An 11,254-nucleotide genomic window follows, 5' to 3' on the forward strand; every position below is an offset into this window, starting at 1 on the left:
AAATGCAGTCTCTCCTGGAGGGCGTTCAAAGTGTAGCACTCTGTTGTACCCTCTCACCTCTTCTCACCTCTGCAGACCTGGCCAGTTGCTATGTAAAGCTGGCCTGACCCACATCCTTAGCCAGAATGCATTTCAGTTAAGGGATTTACTGATAAGTGAGTTAAATCATAAGTACAGCTGCAACGATTAGTCGAATAATCGATTAGTTGCCAACTATTTTGAACTGTTTTGAGTCATCTTCATGACAGAAACTGAATATGAATCTGAGGATGTCACCTTGGGCTTTGGGAAGCAGTGATTGACATTTTTTACCATTTTCTGACATTTTATGGACCAAAAACCTAACCGATTAATCGAGAAATAATAAAATAATCATTAGTTGCAGCCCTGATCGTAAGCTTTATTCTTTTTGATAAGTTACTGCTGGTTTCCAGCTTACAGTCAGTGTATCTGGTGGTGCCTTCTGAACAGGTGAGGTAATAGTTAGCCCATCAATGTATTTCAAGCTGTGTTTACTAGAGAAAAGCCTGTGCATGACAAAGCTGACTCTCATGATACGCTAGTCCCAACCTACAGAAATGTAGATTCTGTCAAGATAGATAATGTCTTCTCTCACATTAAAGGGCTGCAACTGTGGCATGATGCTTGTGTATATTTCTATGATCTAAGATAAACTTTGGATTTGTTTACGATTGGACCAGTTTCCTGTGTCTGGATGAGTATCTCAGCATCCAGGAGTTCATTTGAAAATTTGTGCAAGACTATAACCTCATTGTCTCCCACTGGTGCCGGCACAAAAGATAAGAATAGGTGTGCAAAGAAGTTGTCTCACATTTTTCTCTTCTGTCTCACATAAACACAAATTGCTTCCCCCCCCCTCTCTCCTCAGGAAACAACTGCCAGCTCTGTAGCCTGCAGTTACTCTTCTCCTTTAACTGTGTCATACCTGCATGCGTAAGGTGACAGGTCTGGAACCACAAAAATTGTTTTTTTGCTCATATTGTTATTGGATTTCCAAAAACCATACATGAAAGAAGTCTGGTTTGCATTGTGATAAGGATGTCTTGTAGTCTGGAAGCAGTCTGCCATAATGGAAGGAAGAGCAGGAGAAAGCAGTGCAGACACACACACCTGAACACAATAAGCCAAAACATTGTCTGCCAGCAATAATCTCTGCAATTTAGATTTGTAACACTGAAAAGTGTTTCCATAGCCAGCGTCACCTGGTAAATCAGCATGTTAAAATAATAACTTGTTATTCACGGGGGCTGGAGCCAGGCTGTCTTTACCAGTAATAGTTGACTGGATAAACAAACCGTTATCTCTCATCTGACTGACACTCAAATAAACGTCTCCGGCGGATGGACAGGTTCAAAGGAAACCTCCGCACCGTCACGGTTACCTCACGCAACACTGACACAATAGAAGATATTACAGCCATTTGAGGTGCAATACTGCAGGCGCCAGAAAGGCAGAAAAAAAGCAGTGGGAAAAAGGGGGCGAAGAGAATATAAAAGGGGGACAGTGAAGAGAGACAGTCTAGATTAATCCCCCACCCCCCTCCACCCCCCCCTCCATTTAGCATCAACTGAACCCGCTCATATTTAATGCATTTTTAATGAACTGATCTTTCATTGCAAATCTAAAGCTAATTTGGTGTGTTATGAATCCTCTTTGCTGGTTAGCCAACGTGCTAAAGCTGACGATTGCTGTGAAGTGTGTGTGTGTGTGTGTGTGTGTGTGTGTGTGTGTGTGTGTGTGTGTGTGTTTTAATGGGAGATTGCTGCAGCGATATGTGTACGCTACATGTGCAGGGTCTCTGTGTTTGTGTGCGTGACAGTTGTTTCGGTGTGTGTATCGGTTAGGGCTTTGCGATGGCTGTGTGTGTGGCTCACAGATGGGTTGGATATGCAGAGTGGGCACAGAGGGGCTGGCTGAGCTACAAGCCATATCAGCCAATAGCGTCATTACTCACAATTAGACCCTAAACAGATTAAAGAATAGGGTGACAACCAGCCAGCCAGGCAGTCACACAGAACAAAAGAAATGGTATCATTATTGGCCTTGTTTTCTACATTTCATTTCTTGTGCAATGCTCCTTCACTCCGAATCCAGCACCGTGAAGTGTTTGCACGTTGTTTTCACTGTGGTGCTTTGAAGTCGTATTCTTTGGACTTGCCTTCGTAACTTTGACTTCACCTCTAGAACATGGAGTTGCTTTACTTCTAATGGTTACACATAAATGCAGGGCTGAAGCCTCTCTGGATATTAGTATTACCAGGGGAAGCTGGTAATTTGGTTTTGCCCATGCACACCGGTAATTTCAATCAGTCATCCAGATGGTAAAATAATTTACTGGAGGGTTATGGCAAACCAGGGACACTGCACACCATAACACCAACAGTAGAGCTAAACAGGAAAAACTTTTAACTCTGCTCTATCCTGCCACTGGTTTTTACTATATGGACATATAAAAGTGAGTAAAAGTGTGAAACACAAAACAGTGATATACATTCTACAACCACATACCTACTTCAAGCCATCCACTGTCCAAACTGCTATTAAGATATATCAGTGTGAACAAAAGTGTTGAACCGACCAGCCAACATCCCCAGAGCCTAAAAATGGCTAAAAATCTGAGAGGTGACCAGGAAATAATGTTTCATTCAAGTCAGGAAAAGGGAAAAAGGGGGACTTGGATTGTTGGTTCTGGTTCCATCCATGTTTATGGTAATTTGTGTGAAAAATGTTCTGCTTTTGACTCATATAATTGTCATAAAGTATCAATGCCAAATTCTTGTTTGGAGAACAATTAGGTTAAAATCCCTAACAGGGACAGTTTCACCACTGCTAAGTCAATGCGTAAGAAACACACATTCAGAGGTAATTAAGAATGATCACTCTATCATGAATAAATCAAACGTGTTTTCCCTCTTAAAATCCACCAATCTGGGCTTTATATGAAAGGTTTCCTTCCAAACACTATCATGTCTGTTTTAATGAGAACGATGAGAACGATTCCTGTTTAATGGGATCGAATCCAGCTTCACGCTCATGATCTGCACACATGGCACTGTGCTCCATTTGTCATATTTTTCTTGTGCTTCTGTGCAGAATAAAACTATTTTAATCATTTCTCACACTGGCTTAAATTTTACCAGTGAGACCAAAAGGCAATCAAAACGTCTTATTTTCTCTCTACTGTTTTTCATCTCACTGTACACTTTACGTCCTTGCAATAAAAGGAAAGAAAAATGTCCCTCCAGTTAGAGAGATTAATTGAGCACATGGTGATGTCTCTAGAGGTTTTGATGTGGCAGGTTATACTAAGGTGCATAATTGAAGCTTCAGGCGAACAATAACTGCAGTTAACATGTTGCTAATTGATTTGTCAGAGAAAACTCCAGAATGAATACAAAATATGTTCAGAGTGGGGTAAAATGACATGGGACTGTCCTGTGTATGCCACTGCATTAATTAGTCACTCGGTTAAGTTCAGGGACATCCGCTCGTCACATTGTAGTTCATCTTCAAACATACCATTCAACAAATTCAGTTCAGTATTTGAGCTCCCAGATATTCACCTTTTCCTTCCAGTTAAATCAGATGACATAGAGGTAGAGTAGAAAGATAGTATTTTAAATATGAGGCACATCATGATATGAGGGATATTGTAGTATTAAAGGGGAACTGCATCAATTTTACACATTAAAGTCTGTTTACAGGTGTTGGGGAAGACTGCTGCTTATTTGAAAAAAAGTTGTATAATGCCTTTAGTGGCTCCAGAGGGAGTGGCCCAAATCTGATACCTCAAGTGATGTCAACTGAGGCAACCTTGGTTGGAGCTGAAGACAACAAGTTTGAAAAAACAAACAAACTGGGGGTGTGGGGTACCAAGAAGTGGGCTTACCCCTCATCTCTGCTTGAGGCTCACAGCTTGAGGCTACATTAGCTACTGCTAGCATAACAACCGAACCATTAGTAGTTGAGTTGCACTTTGGGTAATGTAGGCACCAGGTCTTGACACGGAGGAAGAATGCATGGGACTAAAAAGACAATGTCTCTGGTTCTGCTGTGTCGATCGAGAGAGAGAGAGAGAGAGAGAGAGGGAATAAATTTGAGTTTAAATGCTAATTTCTTGTGTGATTTTGTAAATCAAACACAGAAAATGGAAGCATAAAGTCAAATTTAAAATCTCATAGCTTCAGTGTAGCTTCGCCTTTCTAGTGTTCAGCATATCTTTGAGACCAGGATATGTATGGAAATTAGTTCTTCCTCTTTAGAGGTTAGTCATCATTTCAGTCAGAGCTCTTAAGATGCAGATAAGCAGTTTAGTAAGGCCTTTGGGATCCAGATTAGACAATGATCAGATACTTTGCTTACATTGTTTGATCACAGATTTTCCATAACACCTCAAGAATCCTTTGATTCAGCTGTCATCAAAACAGTGACTCTGCCACAAATCTGTTGAAAAAAGGAACCAAAGCACTCCAAAAAAAAAAAAAAAAAAAGTTCTAATGCACAGTAAATTCCCCAGTGTCAAGCAGTGTCAAATTACATTGACTCTTTTAAAGTTATTACATAAACAACTTGAGTAAGATTCCCCAAATGCTTGTGAAAATAAAAAAAACAAAAACTGTGATGTTAGGATTACTCTGCTACACCTCCCCCTCATCTGCTTCTGTTTTCACACTGGGTTGAATTCTCTCTGTGCCATTTCGGTCACATGGAAGAAAGCTGGTAAAAGTGCTTTACTAGTAGTTCACCAAATGAGGACGGCCCAACAGTTGTACTGAGACTCGGTCTGAAGTCTGTGAAGTGGATATAATATGGGCAGGGTTGCACACCCAAATGGAAACTTGACAGAGAGTTTGGGACGTTTCTATGTAAAGCTAAGTTTTCATAACACTTTTAACTACTCCGTCATACTGTTTTACATAATCATAATGCCCCACCTGGTACATTTTCTTGAATGAGACCCTAGTTAATAAGAGTTAGTGGTAAATTCAGGATCTGAATACAGTTTCACAAGTAGGAAGTTTTTACCAGCACACTCAACAGTCGACGCAAGCTAACTGTGTTAATTGTCTGCCTGTTTGTGTGTATGGATGCCCAATGGCTTATAGAGTAATAATTATAATATATGAAGAAAAAGAAGGAGCAAAGGGTATGAATTCGTCTAATTTTTCTTGTCTCCTTTCTCATCTTCATCCTATTTTTGCCGTTCCATTCTTTCGTCTTTTTTTTTACCTACTCCTCATCATCTGAGACCATTCATTTTCATTTCTTCTCTTCTCATTTTCTCCTTTATTTCATCTCTTCTGTCCGCCCATCTGCCCTCCTTCCCTCTCCTCTCTTTCCCATCCCCTTCCCTCTCCTCTACCGTCTGTCCTCGACAGTTTCCCCTTTCCTCTCCTCTTCTCATTCTCTCTCCTCCTCCTCCTGCTCCTCCTCCTCTCCTGACAGCGCTATGAATAACAATTAGAGGATATACAAGTCACAGAGAAACCGTTTAAAAGTTTGAAATCACTTCTCTGTAAAGTATCAGCCTGTTTCAGCCTGAGGGAGGGAGGAGGGGGTTATGGCTAAAACCAGGTCCGTTACTGAGGATACTGAGAGAAAAGGAGGGAAATTATTATTTCTCCTCCACCCTGCTGTCTGCCAGTCCCCAGTAAAGAGGAGATTATTTATCAGCCGTTCCTGTCTGGTGCCCAGAGAGTTCTAGTTATCATGTGAGAGGCGCTTGAACAGCAACACAAAGAAACTCCTCTGATTGTTGTCGTCATGCCACTGCGGCTTTAATAACAAGCTGGTAACAAAGAAACATCTTTGGCTTGCTGCTTATTAAACAAGCTGCTTTGACAACACGCGTGAAGCTGAGGTGAAGGCAGTTTTATTTTATTTCGGGATAGGATCTGTAGCGCGATGGCACACCTTTTACCGTGTGAGCAGAATACATTATTAGGTTTGGAAACTGAGTTGTTGGCAGGGCTGACAGGGTTTTTACCTGACATCATAATAATAGTAATAATATGAGATTGATCCAAAGATTTCTTAACAATTTGGATTTTTTTCTCTCATAATGGATAGAATATTAATCGACACTACAAATTGAAAATTAAAATTTGAATAAAATATCATGTGTGCTGGATTTTTTTGAGACAAAGGAAGCAAAGGTTGGAGAATGTGCGCACATTTAGAGTGTTGTGCGCTTAAGTGAAAAAAATCATAATTTGACGGAGGAAAGTGTCCATGAGGATTTAAATGTTACACCAATTTGGAAACTAGTTTTTAAGTTTACGCACATGATCACACTTCATAGTCATTATGTCTGGATACATGTGAAATTGTAGAATAGAATAATGTATTGTAAAACTATTCAGGAAAACAGTTTAGCATTACACATTCACTTCATAATCAATCCTTCCTATCAACATTGTAGATGGCATTATATTGTCAAACCATTCAAAAACATAGTGTATATATATGTTTATGAATAGACCAAACATTAACATTCACATTAACGCTCATCTCGTATTTAAACATTCAACCTTCATTGATTTAACTTCTCAAACAATCTAGACATCAAGTACCATAGTGAAATAAAAGGTAAAGCAACATTATATGACTAGATTAAACTTTGAGAGACATAATTTCCCAAATATAACTCAACATGACTGTTATTTCAATGATAAACATTCAATATGACTTCTTGTCTCATGTTCCTATCAAAATATAACTGTCCATCAGGTCAGTAGTGAACACTTACATAGTGACCATATAAATATTCATTAGTCACATTTAAAAATTTAATATGGAGTTCTTACCTTATCAATGGAGAGCACTATTGTCACATGTTGTAAAAATATGATAAAATCAAATTTTAATATCTCATCAATACATTACCACACAGTTGTCAAAGTTATACCTTTCTTTATGCATTTGTATGATACACAACATGGTTCATATACTGATTATACATTTACTTTCACAGTTATTAAATTTCTGCTGAAATACAAGAGAAGCAGTAAGGTATCACTCAGGAATGTGAACTAGTTTATGAGATAAGGAGTTTGCGTCCATGTTTGCGTGGTGTGGTCTGGTCCTTTCTCTGGTTCAAATGACCCCAAAGGTCATTTATGCTTTTAGTTCAGGCAGTAATTTTAGTTATTGGTCAGAAATGGTCTCTTCAAAGGTCTGTTTGACCTCCATTTTGTCAGTGTTTGGCTGTGGTCAGGTTCATGCTGTCAGACCCCCACTTGGGTGAAGAGGTCAGTTCGTGTAGGTCCTGGGTGAAATATTCACCCATCGTCTCTGTGGAATTCACTCACCTCCTCACTTTGGAGTCAAAGAAAGGTTGTTTTATCCCATGAGATTAGAGAAAAGAGCATGATGTCCTAAACGTGTAAAGTATTAATAATGGCACAACAGATGACAAATTTAATGTAATCCAATAAATCAATAATTTGTGAATATTATGCTCAGTCAAGACATTATTGTGTCCACCCCCTTTAAACAGCATGGAATATCCGCCAATACAGCTAACAAACTGCTAATCTCTTTTTCTGTTAATAAGCCATTGATATACTATTGCATTTTCATATAAGACATGAATCACATAGTTTAGCTTTTAGCACTTCTGCAATGCAAAACGGGTCTATTAGGTTGTGTGAAACTTGATGAGAAGAGCCAAGTTTGAGCTCCATATGTTAGCTTTTAAAGTCACCACTGCAAAATTTACCGAGCATTTTTAGAGGAATTCACTGGCTTATGTGGGACAGCTATTTACTATTGGTTAGCAAAGTACGAGATGTTCAATTAAGTGTGGAAACCACATGGAAAGGGACTGGTTGTCCACCGCCATAAAATCAGTGATTTTGTGTCCCTCATCAGCTTTGTTTTCTTTTGTTGTCTGGGAGTTTCTCACGCTTCATCTCTCCTTGCAACAAGTTTGTTGCCCCAGCACACATTTTTCTTTATTCGTTCTTGTAAATCTTCATCACATTTCATGATCTTTCTGCAAATGTTTGCAGTGTTGAACCTTACAACACAGATGTTTTGAAATGCTGTCACGCTTTTTTTCTCACATTTTACTGCTTTGATTTTTCCTCATTTAGTGTTGAATAACTGCACAGCTGACATGATGACAGCAGGCCGCTGCTCTCTGAATGTGTTGCTACTTCTCATTACAGCAGGTCACATAAGGTACAGGTATTTATATAAACTAAAACTAAAACTACATGATACTGAATCCCAGGGGTTTTTTTGTTAAAAGTTGTATGAAATTATAACTTTTATGTTTTATGCAGCATTTTAGCTGCACAAACATCCAAGTTTTGGATGGTCTTGTTTTCTCAGCAGATCTAGCGGAAATCTATTTTTTGCATGCAGTAATTTGATCCAATTTCATGTAGTCTGCTCAACTTCTCAACCCTCGTTTATTGGTTTTGTTATGTTTTTTTTTCTGTTTTTTTTTTTTTTTTTATGAACAAAACAGTGCAAGAGGTTAGCTTTGCCTCGAAGTAACATCATTATCCATCCCACAATGCAAAGCAGCACTGAAACATCCGCACAACAACAACCTCAGATGGCACTTTTTTTTTTTGGAGTGACTTTAAACAAATCAGAAAGCTGCAATAATTCATAAACAGTCTCACATAGGAGAGGCGGGAACAAAAACAGCAGCGTAGAGCAGTTCCGCTTCCCAAACACCCCACCCCTCCCACCCCCAACCCTATTTTTGAATCCCCTTCCACTAACCAATTTCCACCGCAGTCACCTCTGTCCCCTACACTGCCTCTCGCTGGCTAATTGAAATTGGCACATTTAATTTAGCCCCACAGCCAGCTTCATTCCGGTGATGGATGGCAGTGGATGAGTGTAATTGAACTTTGGAAAAAAGAGGAAGGAAGCAAAGGAGGAGACATCAATTAGCATAACCTGACTGGCCACTTCATTTATCAGTGGGGGCTGATGGCTTGGAATAGAATAGAATAGAATAGAATAGAATAGAATAGAATAGAATATCATAGAATAGAATACAATAGAACTCAGTGAGTCTAATATAACTGTCCACTTCATTTACCAGTATTTTTGTGTTTTTGCCAGTAAAATGACAATTAAGAGTGGCAGTAGTAGCAGTCTTTTTAGCTTATTTACTTCCTTTTACATAAAGTTTTATTTTGAAGTGTTGATTCCTGCCAACAGGGCTCGAGCTTAAGGACCTCCCATTAAAAATAAAAATAAAGCACACACAGTTCTTATTAAATCTCCTTGACAACATACACACACATACATACGTTAATATTACTGAGTAACATCGGCAACACCCGTGAAATCCTGTCAGATGTCTGTCACCACCAGTATTGACTGTCAGAGTAATACACAACAGCAATGGCATCCCATGGTGGGATACTGCAATTTTTTAACATTACATCAAGAAAATAGAGCCAGACCCTCAACCGCTAGCTTCTGACCACACGACAGCCGCAGCTGCAACAGGGAATTCAACCCAAGTCAATGAGGTAAGCTTGTTAGTATTAATGTTTAACATTACCAGTTAACATTAGATTGTTTGATGTTAACAGTAACGTTACTGTTAATTGCTTTCTTGCTAGCTAACAAGTCAGCAGCCAACATTTGCATTAACATTAACATTTGCGATAACGTTAGGTAACGTTAACTATGAGGAGTCAAAGTCCAGCAACAGCTCAAATTGTGTTACTAACGTTAGACACACTACTTACTCACTCCTCTTCATCCCTTATGGGACATAAAGCTCCAATGACATCTCTTGAAAAACATTATTACATTATATGAATCTTGTTCTTTAGGTTGAGCTAGCAAATAAGCAATAAGTACGAATTAATGAATGAATACAGTAACATTACCACTTTTCTAATAAGTTAAATCGCTGAAGCATTTATTTTCTGTAAATCCATGTTAGTATACTGTTGGCATACACTGTATAGTAAAACTTCTACTTTTCTATTTGTAGATTACCTCAAATGCTTCAAGCTCAAGCAAATATGAGGCAAAAGTGGAAGAAAACCTTCCCATTTGATGAATTTGATGCAGAGACAGACATGATGTTCTGCAAAAGCTGCCGTGCTTTTCCCAGTCTTGCAAAAGGGAACAACCTTTTTGTTGGTGTGGATGGTGGCAAAATACAGCATTTCATTCTTACTGTGAAGGTGCTCATGCTGCTAAAGAAAACCCAAAACAGACCAGTGGAGTAATGAAAGAGAGAGCATGTTCCGTTCATCGGTCCCTGACACAGTACAAGATGGTGGAGTTCATTCACTTGGTGTTGGACATTCTTCAGGAGCTGAATCAGCTCAACCTGCTGTTTCAGAGGGATGGGCTGACCTTGCAGATGGTCTCTGATGGATTACAAACAACAACATAAGCCATGCAGGTAAGTGACATTTATTTTGTTTAATTGCTGAACATTATTATTTTCTATGTGTAATATATGTATTATATTATTGAAAAACTCAAGCATATTGTGCTGTGATTATAAAATAAGAAATATTTTAAATGTCAATAATGTAAGCCTATGCAATATGGAAGGATGTCCAGCTCAACAGGAGAGAAACTGACAATTCTACCGTTAACTCACTAAAGCTTCGCCTCATCAACGACCTGTGTAGGTTTCTGTCAGTGTCATTTGGGAATCTGGTGACAGGAATTCTGAAGGCGACCTCCACCCTCTTTGATCTGTCTAACTGGCCAGAAGACAAACTGAACTGGCAACCATTTGGCAATGCTGAACTCATTGAATTCATGAAGCATTTTCAATCCATCATTGCAGTATGTGGGGACTTTACTTCTGTCATGGCAGCTAAGAGTGTTTTGACCTGAAAGTCCTTGTTCAGCGTCACTACAGGCACCTTGAACCCCAGGTGCTGTGTCAGCGGCTACTTCAGGGTTCTCTTGGAAGGGAAGATCCTTTGAGCACATGAAGGTTATAGTGGAGATCACACATGTGTTCCCCATGAGTTCATCTCGCCGCGAGCGTCGACTCTCCAGCATGAAGAGAATTAAGTCAGACTGGAGGTCTTGCTTTTCTAACGAGATGCTTAGCTTTCTCCTGCACATCTCAGTTCATAGCCCTCCTGCACAGCAATTCAGCGCAGAGAAAGCAGTCACCAACTGGTGGAGTATTGGCTGCAGGACCAGAAGACCCCAGTTCCAAGACTAATTAGTCCTGGACCCGCCCCGTTACTGGCTGTGCAGAAGCTTGTCAAGCTCT

The sequence above is a fragment of the Thunnus thynnus genome, chromosome 14 (genome assembly GCF_963924715.1).
Source record: "Thunnus thynnus chromosome 14, fThuThy2.1, whole genome shotgun sequence".
NCBI classification, from domain to species: Eukaryota; Metazoa; Chordata; class Actinopteri; order Scombriformes; family Scombridae; genus Thunnus; species Thunnus thynnus.